General features: G+C 35.7%; 1 protein-coding gene across 8 annotated transcripts in view; it reads left to right on the top strand.

Moving 5' to 3' along the window:
• Window positions 1-899: 899 nt before the first annotated feature.
• Window positions 900-12267, top strand: part of st18 (ST18 C2H2C-type zinc finger transcription factor) — a 65900-nt gene continuing 54532 nt past the window's right edge. For 3 of the 8 annotated variants that reach the window (XM_058765104.1, XM_058765101.1, XM_058765103.1), the window contains exons 1-3: window positions 900-988; window positions 10425-10461; window positions 10636-10762. The gene's annotated coding sequence lies outside the window, so the exon portion shown is untranslated. Of the gene's footprint in view, window positions 989-4524; window positions 5004-7730; window positions 7825-10424; window positions 10462-10635; window positions 10763-12267 lie in introns of those variants that run through there. The other 5 variants (XM_058765096.1, XM_058765105.1, XM_058765094.1 and 2 more) reach the window with 3 other exon arrangements.

Below are 12267 nucleotides of genomic sequence, written 5' to 3'. Positions count from 1 at the left end.
GACCCCAAACATATGAATGGTACTGCATATGTAATGGTGTTACTGAAAGTCTGAAGATCATATGACCTGCATGAACCCATGAACACTGCGTTGTCAAGTAAAAATGGTCAAAAGTACTGGTATTGTTATAATAGACTAGTGTATGGTATCCTTTAACATTTACCCAGCTCTGTGTGCATGAATAAGATTAAATTGAATGTCAAGACAATCAAGTTTTTTTTTTCTTTTAGCGGTTTATATGGACAGCGCAAAGTATAGACCAAAATGTGGGAAATTATTTATACAAATGAATAAGCAAATGTCAAACCAAAACGTCATCTAAACTACAATTTTTTTATCTTTGGTTAGCTGATAAACAAGGGAGTTATTGAGTTTAATAAAGAAACTTTATGTGAATGTGCAAACAATGCTGAATGTTGGGTAAATGGACTTGGAATGAACAGAGATGTTTCAAAGATCATAGCAAAGGTCAAATTGAGTTACATTTTCAATGTGAGTTTAAAAAGTACATTTTCACCACTAAACTTGACTCTTTCAGTAGACAACAGGCCCTCTATATCGGCAATAACCGAGCGGAAGCAGAAGCCGAGGAACGGCAGCTGTTCGAATCAAAAGCACAACTGTACAACTTTGCAGCCGCTGAGGGAAGGGAAAAAAAACTAGTTGCAGAAGAAGACAAACTTCTGGAGGATGACAACAGCACAAAAGTTGTTCTGTTGGGCGTGAGTGGTGTGGTGTCGCCCGGTGCCAGTGCGCTTGTGCCCTCAGAGCTGTTATCAGGGCACTGATGGTAGTCAGGCACACGGCCCCCTCTGTTCCCCTGGCCGATTTGAATGGACAGCGTTTTCCATTGTGTTCTCCATCAAAACAGAGGACAAAGTTAGTCAGCAAGTTACATAGCTTCCCTGCATTCGGATTCCTCAAGCCTCTTTTGTATGACGCCCGACAATGCGTTTGGCTGCCGCCGGACCTGCCCGGGCTGCCGGAGGTACGTAAGCCGCCGTGTTTTTATCCTTCGCCGACGCTAATAATTTGATCATTAGCCACGTGAGAACGTGTAGTAGTGGGTAAATAATTGATACGGTTTTTATCTGATCTCTCCTTGTGAATTCCTGGCACTTTGGTAAAATTACCTGAAGGCAAACGGTACAGATTTATACAAGTTATTTACAACAGGAGCCTAGCCGCTGCTCCGGAAACTAGGCTGCAGATCAAAGGATTGTTTTGATGTCTGCTTAGCATATTTGTTTAACCTAGCCAGTGATTCTGCAAAGTGCACAAGCTTTTTGGTGATATGCAGAGTACCCTTTATCCCTCTTTCTCTTGTGTTAGCTCCGGATTTAAGTACTTTCTGTATTTAGGAGACAACTGGATTTGCCAGCTTTTGAAATTTAGTTGCCCACTGCTTGCAGTCTTGGCACTCCGAAATAGATAACTAGGTATGTAGCAGAGCTAATCCTGATCGGCCTTGTAATAGTATTTGTGGACTACACGGCACCCAATTAGGGCATAATGTGTTATTTTTGTTTCTGCTAAGTTGGATTAAATATGAAAATGTGGTTGTTTTTCCCTCTCTTGGAGAATGTTTACTTTTTAATCTGCATATTTATTCGCCCCCCCTTTTCCGTCCTCGTTTTTCCATTTGCGGCCAAATTCGGGCAAGCTGCATTCAGTCTAGCAGTTAGCCGAGTGTCAATCGAGATGGCATAAGTGGGAAAGCGCAAATAGCCATGGCGAAGGGTGGAAGAAGGAAAGGGAAAAAAAAAAACTACGCGCGCACAATCGCGTAATTCTCCGTTACTCCAGGTTGGCGAGATGAGCGTAGGTTTAGTGGAAGCAGAAAGAGAAAAAAGGGGTAGATGGCTCACAAGAGGGATAAACCTGGAGAGTCATGCTGCAAATGTGTTTTACAGAAACACAATGAAAAGAGGGGACAAAGCCATTGTGCCAAACTCCTTTGGAAAATGGCAAAGCAGCTCTCCAAGGTCCAGGACCATGGAGAAGCCGGATGAGCCTTCGGAAGCGGCAGAGGAGGCGAGTCTTTCCAACTGCACCTGCCCAAGAAAGGCAAGGAGTGACCGCCGTAACCTACCTTCTCCCGCCGTTATTGACCGTGACATGTTTTTTGGATGCGTTCGGAGGCCTGTTTCTCCTAGTAAACACACAAACAGCATTGTTAGCAGCGACAATTCCTTTTGAAAGAAAGTGTTTCCCTAATGATAGGGCCCTGCCAAAAAAAAAAACGAGAGAGGCAGAGAGAGAGAGAGAGAGACAAAGCCGGAAAAAAATGGGAAAGCACAAAAACAGTCACAGGTGCTTGGGAAAAGAGAAAACATAGTGAATGGTCACTGAAGTCCCCCAGGAGGCCTTTCAGCGGAAGCCAGTGCGGTGGGTGGACTTTGTGACAAGGACGTTTGTCGCGAGCCAGGTGGAGCAGTTTACCGCGCGCGCTTCTGTAAGCCGCATTCACATGTTAATGCAGCTGCGATGTAACTTTTATTTGTCTCAGCCTGGTGCCGAGAGCAATAATTATAGAGCACTTTTGCCAGCGTTAAGACCGACAACAGAGGATCAAGCAAATGTATCATTCCCAAATGGATGAATATGGATGTTATGAATATAAGAGTGTGCTTGCTGGTGATGATATATTTTAGAGCTGTTTATGAGGAAACATTTATTCAGCCAGCACCGCTGTTTACCACTTTGCCTTCATCTGAGTAGTGTTGTATTAACGTCGGCTAGCGTCGCGTTTAACGTCAGCTCAAACGCCATTTGGCAAGTGTCAAATAGTTTAGCCTTTGCTAAAGCTAACAATGAGAGTGTGCGTGTGTGCCGATCAAACTGGTGAATACATTTAGCAAAAACACCTGGCAAAATGTGTGTGTTGTTATGATGCATGAACGGCCTTTTACTTGTAAGGGCACTGAAGTCATAAATAATTGTATTGTACATGCAAATTATTCATTTTTTGGAAGCATCTAGATTTAATCATCAATAAATCTTGGATCTTTGGTTGAGGTTTGGTTTCTCTCTATAGACTAAATGAAAGAATTAAGGCACACTGCTATAAACATAACCGGTAACATTTAGGGAACACTATTCACTAGTTGCTTATTAGCATGCATATTGGCAGTTTATTAGTATTTATAAAACACATATTCATGCCTTATTCTGCATGACCATATTCTAGATCTCTTAACCCTATTCCAAAACATAACTGCTACAAGCAACTACCTTACTCACTATCAATACACAACAAATTAGGAGTTTATTGAGGGAAAACTCTTACTTAATAGTGAATATGTGTTCCATAATCTAAAGTTTTACCAAATAACCTTTAATATTAAAAGTACATTATTAGAGATGAAATAGAATTAAACAAACTTTTAATGACAAATGCAAGGTACCATTTATTTGTAAGTGTCTGATAGCTGATATGCAGAAATGGTTTAATTCTTGTTTTATTTCTGCTTTTTGTATATATAAAAAAGAAGCATTATCTCTATGTTTTGACTTATATAAGCTTAAAAGGAACATGTTTCGCACTTCAGAATGAATCACTATTAAGTCAAATGTGGAGTAGATTATGCAAACAATAAGTAACTTTTCCACCAATACATTGCTTTTGTTTTTACCTTATTGCAACATGGTAGCAAAATACATTTACACATTAAGCGTAGGATGGATGGATGGATGGATGGATAGATAGATTGGATTCTTACTTATGGACAGTGCGATGGATAAATATTCCATAAATACTAAAGACTGGAATACACTACATGATTTTTAAAATCTGAACAGATTTTTAAGACACTAGGCATCATACACTTACTGACTTTGTAAATAGTGACAGAGGAAAGCTGGCCCTCATGTATTAAAATGACGGAGGATCATACACTAGCAGACTTAGATGAAGTCGTTCCGATCACAACAAATTCACTCTGAAACATGCGCATTGTTGCTAGGAGATGCTTGACAAATGAAAACAATATGTGTTCTAAAATCGGCTGAAAATATTAAACATGTTTGATATCTTTCCGAATGGATGGAATCATAGTCTGAAGCTCAAAAATCAGAGTCTGTGACCATCATACACTATGCGATTTTCTATGGAATCTGTCACCACAAATCTGCAGATTGGCTCTGATTCTCGGCAACTAGCGTCAACTTAAATCGGTGGAAAATCGGGGCAAAAATTGTGTAGTGTGTTCCAGGCTTACTACTAATACAGTAATATATATTGAATATTACCAAAATGGTCAATTATTAAAAAAGAAAACATAGATGTATTGAAAATATTAATAGTTTGAAAACATATGTATAAATTTATATATAACTGTATTATATATATATAGTAAGTGTATTCGTAGTCATGTGATATCGCTCTATATGAGCATAGCTGTGATTTGGCCGTAGGTAGTCACAGAGCCATGCAGATATATAGTGATATCACATGACTACAAGTGTGATATTGCATTTATACAACAGTTCTTTTTTCTAAATGAAATGCCATTGACTGTTTACTGGTGCTTCTGAGGAACAAGTTCAGAAAAATGGCTGAAGAAATGTGTCCTAACCACCGTCCATGTCTTTTTTTGTTTTCTGTTGCACCTGATAGCCAAACTTTCTTTGGCTTCCATTCTGAAGTGGCTGGATCCACCACAGCATATGTCCCTACTATCACCTGGTTTGTATGTTCTCAGAGGTCTTTCTGGTGGCTCTGGGGAGGCCTGATTCAATGCCCGGCTATCTGCTCTGCATAAATAGCAACAAAGCCATTGTCATCTGCACCTTTTGGATTGCCTTTCCGAGCCTATTGAAACTGGCTGTCCCCTGAGACAATGCTCCAGTCATTGCCATCACCCTGCATTACCAATTGTTCTGTGCTTTCAGGAGAGTTGCCTGGCTAAATCCAGGAATGGATGGCAAAAAAGTGAACTGAGACTAGACAAACCTTGTTCTGTCAGGAAAAGATAATTCCTGAGGATTTAATAAACTGGAGGGTACGTGGACTTTTTTTTTTTTTAAACCCAAGTTTAAAGTTTTGTAGTGGAAATGAGAACTTACAGTTTAGCAAGAGGGGTGTTAACTGTTAGAGCAATGTGTTTGCAGGTCTGATTGGATTTATTTATGCATGCATTTAGAAAATTGTTCACTTTACTATTCATATGATGTCAAAGGAATAGTTCACCCAAAAATGAAAAAAGTTACGGTTGAACCACTGATGTCACATGGATTATTTTAACGATCTCCTTGCTACGTTTCTGAGCCTTGATCATGAAAGGATACTTGCTGTTTATGGGAGGGTCAGAGAGCTCTCGGAATGCATCAAAATATCTTAATTTGTGTTCTGAAGATGAACGAAGGTCTTACAGGTTTGGAACGACATGAGGGTGAGTAATTAATGACAGAATTTACATTTTTGGGTGAACTATCCCTTTAAAGATGACGTGTGTAATTTCTGCCACTAGCATTGCTATACTATGGGGGTGCATTGCTGCCACATACTTATTTTTTTTTATGTTGTAATAATGAAATGTTATGTCATTTAAACAAAATATTTTCTTATAATAATGAGATGTAAACAGTATGCAATATGATATAATAATAAAAACAGTATGATTTTAACAATATAATATCTTGTTGTAACGGGAAAAAAACATTGTTTTTGTCATAATATGTTATTACAAGAAAATATATTGTTTTAACAACATAACATCTTATTACGTCAATAAATACGTCAAGTAAATACGTCATTTTAACAAGAAAACTATATCGTTTTAATGACATAGTATTTTGTTATTATGAGAAAATATATTAATGACATAACATCATGGAAAAAATTATGTGTACATGGCAGCAATGCACACCATACTAAACAAGTTTAAAAAAAATAATGATTTTCTGATGATGTTTCTAAACGGATTTAACTGTACTTTCATCCTATCTGCCATTGGTTGGACAAACAGATAGTCCCACCCCCAAAGTCATGCCATTGGTTGAATCAGTGTTGCTGTGATTTTTAAGGTAGCCACAGTGTTTTTGCTTTTTGGGAAAATAAGCAAAGGATAGAACTTTAATAGAATGATAGAATTCTGAAGGATAGAATTTCAACATCTAAGCCAAATTACACATTTAATTTTTTGTAATGATATTGCATGTTGTTGGGCCTTTGCAGTTTTTTTGTAATATTTATGACTAATAAATCTGGAGACAAAACCAGTTTAGAACCATTGATTACAAAACGGCACCATCTTTAACCCAGTGATTACTGTTTATATTAGGCTTCTTGTCAGCTTGATCAGTTGACTTGTCAACTGCCATATTGTTGTGACGTGCTCTACAAAGCATGCACAATCCAGTTTGCCAACTCAAAAGTTACTTGCCCGACATCCTTTGGAATGGAATATTTACAAAACTGCAAAAAAGTGATGCCCTATAGTGTTTCTCCAGTTTTAAGCCTGTTTGAGAGATGCGATTGAGCCATCCAGCAGTGTGAAATCGTATCCGGTCCTGGTTCTGTAATCATTCTCTTAGACTCTTGTTAAATGGTTTACTTGCCACTTTTGGCGGCATTTGCTGAAGATAGCAAAGGCATAAAGACTGGCCTTGATCGGATTAACCATGCAACAGCATGATGTAACTCTTTGTTTGTGTGGTATGTGTTCTATGTATGTCACATACGCACTAAACTCGCGATTTATGCCGCTTATGACCAGTGCGCGAAAAGCCAGAGAGTTGCTTAGTAAATACAATGTTTTCATGGGTCTCTGAGCTCGAGATTACCGATATCTGCCAATATATGACTAGTCATACTGAAAGAGAAGGTTGTTGATTAATGCATTCAGAATGCATTTCGAAGATTTTTTTATTTGATTTTTTATACTGAGTTTTATACAACTATTTTCTATTTTATTTATTTATTTATTTTTTTGTAAATTTGTAATGTGCTTTTGTCATTTACACACATATCTACAGTATATGTATATTTATGTGTCTTATTTAATTAAATTTTATTTTAGGTTTAATGTTTTGCTAGTTTAATTATATTTTATATATATATATATATATATATATATATATATATATATATATATATATACTGTATATAAAATTAAGAAAATAATATATAAATTACTATTAAATTGTCTTTGTTTTTAATTTCAGTTTTAGCTTCTAGTTAGTATTTGTGGTTCTTCTACATTTTTCATCTAATATATATTTTAATTTAGTCCAGCTTTATTTCAATGAACAAAATGTTTCTAATAGTTTTAGTTTTAGTTATAGTAAACAAACAACTATAATAACCCTGAAATGAACCACAGATGACTTCCTGTAAAGCTCAAAAACGCTCAACATTCGGCATAGAAACTTTCCAGCTGAAGGTTGCGTGTGCATGCAGTACTTATCTGTGCAAGATGTTTCAGTTTACATTTCATGTTGTTGTGGGTTGACAGCTGTGACCATAGCAAGCCCTATTTCGCCTCTGTGTTCGAAAGAAGAAGAAATGTCTGCATTTTACTGGAGGTTTAGATGCTTGTTTATCACTTTTAAATACCATCATCTTTGCCGAAATCCCCTCTCAAAAGAACCTTTCACTTGCTGGAATAAATTCAAATTAAAATTTAAATCCCTCTTTGCATTCCTTCAGCCTCTTTTAAAATAGCTGGCTCCTTTTAGAAAGCTGTTTATGTAGTGATCTCTTCATAATCCAGTTTGTTTCTCAACAGCAAAAAAAGGAAAAAAAAAGAAACACTGAAATCGTATTATCAGTGTCTTGGAGAGATGATGCGAGAAGTCAGAGAGACTCCGTATCTGGTGGGGGTGAGTTTTCAAAGTACTAAATCTGAGAAACGTCGCAAATGCTCTTTGATGGAGTACTTTGATGGAACACGTGCATTTGACTTGCAAATGCTAATAGTACATTGTATCGGCCCAACTCTGATGTATCTGATGCTTTTGTGGCGTTGCGGCAAAAGAAAAAAAAAACGCGACAATGCCATGCCTAAACAAATAGGGGAAATATGTACCTGTATGCCGGGTCTGAACTTGTGCCATTATGATTCAAACATCTCGGCGTTCATCTTTTCAGTCTAGTTTTTTCCCGTATTAGGCTCCATTCTGTTTGGAAATACTGTCGAAGCATATTTCAAACAAACAAATCAACACTGTCAGGAGCCCGACCTGTTTTTTCCCCGCTCTCTTCAGATGCATTCAGTTGGCTGTTGAAAGGACAAATAACATGGAAGACCTTATTAAGGTTTTCTTTGAGCACGCTAGATTGGATTTATTGTTAGCGAACAAATTATAATTGTATCTCCTGAAAAGTTAGCAAAGATCTAAACAAAGGGAAATCAATGGCACAGGCCGATTAATCACACCAAGCGGGCTACTTGTGCCGAAGAAACTTACCTCATAATCAATGTCTTTGTTTTGCTCAAAGGGCATTTGCATGCTGATTCAGTGTGCCATATTGGATGCAATCAAAACATTGTCATCCACATTAATAAGAGGGTTATTTGGACTCTCAAGTATGCCACTGAATAGCACAGGCACGTTGTAGCGCTCCAGTATTAAAGACCAATCTCGACGTGATAGAGAGACACAGTTTGTTAGAGGAGTTTCGGGCTTTTGGCGTGTTCGTTTTAATATCACGGATGTATTGTGCATGTAAAATGCTGTACAATGCGTTTAAGACAGATTAACCTCTGCTATTCCGAAGTTGAGGAATCGGTAAAGAAAATCCCACGGTAAAGAAAATCTTATCCCATCCCACACAGTCAACATCAAAGTACACTCATTTACATGTGTTAATCCTTGACGTCCACTGTGCTCGCATACACTTGTGTTATTTATTTATTGTTTTAAAAAGGTGCAGAAGGCACCGTTGCAATGTGGAAAATGTATTGTTAAAGTAATCAGATCATGCATATTGATACTGATCGTGTGATAACATTTGCAGAAACTTGTTCTGAATCCTAGTGTGCTGACTACCTAGACTGCGTTTTGACTCACGGGATGTTCAATTAAGGAAAAAAATCATGCTACCTTCTAATATATCTCGTGTTTGGTTCGTGGAGAAGGCAATCCCATAATGCATTGTTAGAAACTCGGATTGCGGACAAAGTGAGAGAAATACTGATTATATAGAGTATAAAGTCAATGTGTGCAGTTGTTGAGCAGAAATTTGGCAATATTTTACGTGAAGCCTCTAAATATACTTTAGTGTTTGTAATAATAATTGTTTCTTTAAATCAGCATATTAGAATGATTTCTGAAGGATCATGCAGACTGGAGTAATGATGCTGAAAATTCAGCTTTGCATCACGGAAATCAGTTACATTTTACAATATTTTCACATAGAAAACAGCAGTTTTACATTGTAAAAATATTTCACAAAATTAGTGTTGACAGTATTTTTGATCAAATAAATGCAGCCTTGGCGAGCATAAGAGACTTCTATTAAAAAAAAAAACATGAAACATCTTATTCATTCCAAACTTTTGACCAATGCACCCTATAACGCATTTATAGGGTATGATCATACATCATGTATGATCTTCTGATTAATTTTAACCACAGTAAGAATAAATTATAATACTTATATATTCATTGTTACACCTTTATAAAGTATAATGCATTAAAGCATGACAAACAAACAATTGCAGATGTAATCTGCAAATATTATAATGCATTTCAACTTTGGTTACAATTATTTAAAAAAAAGTCGGAATGCATTACAACATTATGAATAGCTTCGTAATGCATTATATACATAAAGGCTTTAAGTAAAGTGTTACCAAAATGTGTACCTGATCTGAACCTTTAAAATGACTTTTATTGTATGCCTAGTCAAGTTGATTCATTCATGTTAAATAGTAATTTTATTTTTATATGTTAACACAACATATTTTTAGTTTGCTTGTTTTTTTTACAGTGTATATATATATATATCATTTATTCTTATTTTAAAAAAATACTATTTCTATTAATTTGTGCACACTTTAATAAAAAACACATTGTGTTACTTTGTAATTATTTGTGAAATTTAGTTTTGAAATTTTTTCTTCACCATTTTTTTCAGTGTATGTTGTGTATTTTTTTGTATTTGAGTATCAGGATGTATTAGGTTAGCAGCATACTACCACTGAATGCTTAGGAATTAATTGAGGTTTTGTAACAGAACTACAGATCATGATCATGAAATTATAATCTTAATCGATTAGCTTTTCCAAAAATTCAATTTTATTTTTATTTTTTTCAGAGCACCATAACAGTTGTCCATGTGACTTGTATTCTAATTCTTCTGATGCTTTACTCATGGTTTTATGTGAGAAACTGACTGAAATTTATGTTGTTATTCACTGATCATCTTTTCCTGCATATTAAAAAATAAAAATTCTCCTTTTGTGTTCCATTCACAGAAGAAACTATGTCATCCATGTTTGGAACAACATGAGGGTGAGTAAATAATGACAGTTTTAATTTTTGGGTGAAGTATTCCTTTATTTTTCCATGATGTTGGTTATTTTGTACAGATGGGTCATGCAATGGAGTGATCCTGCACTGCATCTAGACTTGACTTTGGATTTGTGTTACCCAAATATGAGCACACATCTGCTATTCTGCCCACAGGTCCATGGAGGCACCTAGTTAGAAAGGCATAGATAATCACTTCAGGCGATGCTGGAGACCACCTTGTTAACAAGAACTACAGCAGCACACCGCATACTTCCCTGGAGGACTTTAGGTTGTTGCATCTGTGAGTCCTATAGTTTCCAAACCTTATAGATTCCAAGAGGCAAACCTCGAATCCAAAACGCAGGAGTCAGTGTCATTGAGATTTTCATACATATCCGCTGATCTGTGAATCATTTTAATCCGATCAAGCTGTTCTCCAGCTATTGGTTGGCATCCTATAATTAGACGCTCTTGCTTTGATTGAGAGAGCAGACATGGACAGGTGAGTCTCTCTCACAGGTGTTTTTAAACCATTTGACACACTATCAGTGGACACAGATGGAGTCCATTCCACTTATTATGCGCCTTGTTAAGACAATTTGCTGCACCTGAGCTATAGCGCAGTTTGTCATGACAATGGCGCTGAACGTGATGCAGTTCTTTTTGGGGTTTTATAGCTCACCCAAAATCAAAATTCTGTCATTATTTACTTAGCCTCTTGTTTTTAAACTTTGTTTCTTGTGTAGAACTTAATAGGACTAATTTTGAAGAATCAAAACGCTGCTCATGCAATCAAAATGGACAAAAGAACACCATAAAATTAGTCAATTATTCCATAAAACCTGGGCTGTAGATCAAGGGGGCCCCCGGGGGCCTCAAGACTGTTTTTTAGGGCTTGGTATTTGAGCTAGAATGATATTTTTGTAACAAGGGTTATACAAATGTTTATTTGGAATTTAATTAAAATTAGTTTTCTTTAGGTTCATACATCTGATATTAATAGTGGCTACAAAAAAGATAAACTACTGTTCAAAAGTCATTAAAATTATTTTCATATTTTTGAAAGAAGTTACGCTCACCAAGGCTGAATTTATTTGCTCAAAAAATATTATGAAATATTTCTATTTGAATATTTTTGAAATGTAATTTATTTCTGTGATGCAAAGCTGAATTTTCATCATCATTACTCAGTCTTCAGTGTCACATGATCCTTCAGAAATCATTCTAATATGCTGATTTGCTAATAATTATCAATGTTGAAAACAGCTCTGCTGCTTAATTTTTTTAATTTAAGTTATTAATTTATTTATTTTTGAAACCACGATACATTTTTTTTCAGGATACTTTGATGAATAGAAAATTACAGCATTCACTTAAAATAGAATCTTTTATAACATAATAAATGTATTTACTGACACTTTTGATCAATTTAATATGTCTTTGCTGAATAAAAGTATACATTTCTTAAAAAAAAAATATATATATATATATTACTGACCCTAAACTTTTAAAGAGTACTTTATTACAAAGTCAATATTATTTATTCCGGATAATATTTTTTATTAGATTTGCTTTGGCATCATTACAGTAACAATATAAAAGCAAATTATTTTATTTTGCAAACAATGTCTTTATAATATCAAGCCTTTTTCACACTACATAAACTGGTCTTTATAAATAATAAATATGTATAGCTGTAGTAATGTTATTTAGGAATACAGTTAAATATCTTCTCTTTTTTTTTTTCCTTTTAAGGGGATCATTATTTTAGGGTCCTTGGCATCAACTTTTAATAATCCCGGATCT

The sequence above is a fragment of the Onychostoma macrolepis genome, chromosome 24 (assembly GCF_012432095.1).
Source record: "Onychostoma macrolepis isolate SWU-2019 chromosome 24, ASM1243209v1, whole genome shotgun sequence".
NCBI classification, from domain to species: Eukaryota; Metazoa; Chordata; class Actinopteri; order Cypriniformes; family Cyprinidae; genus Onychostoma; species Onychostoma macrolepis.
This window is presented reverse-complemented; position numbering and strand designations above follow the sequence as displayed.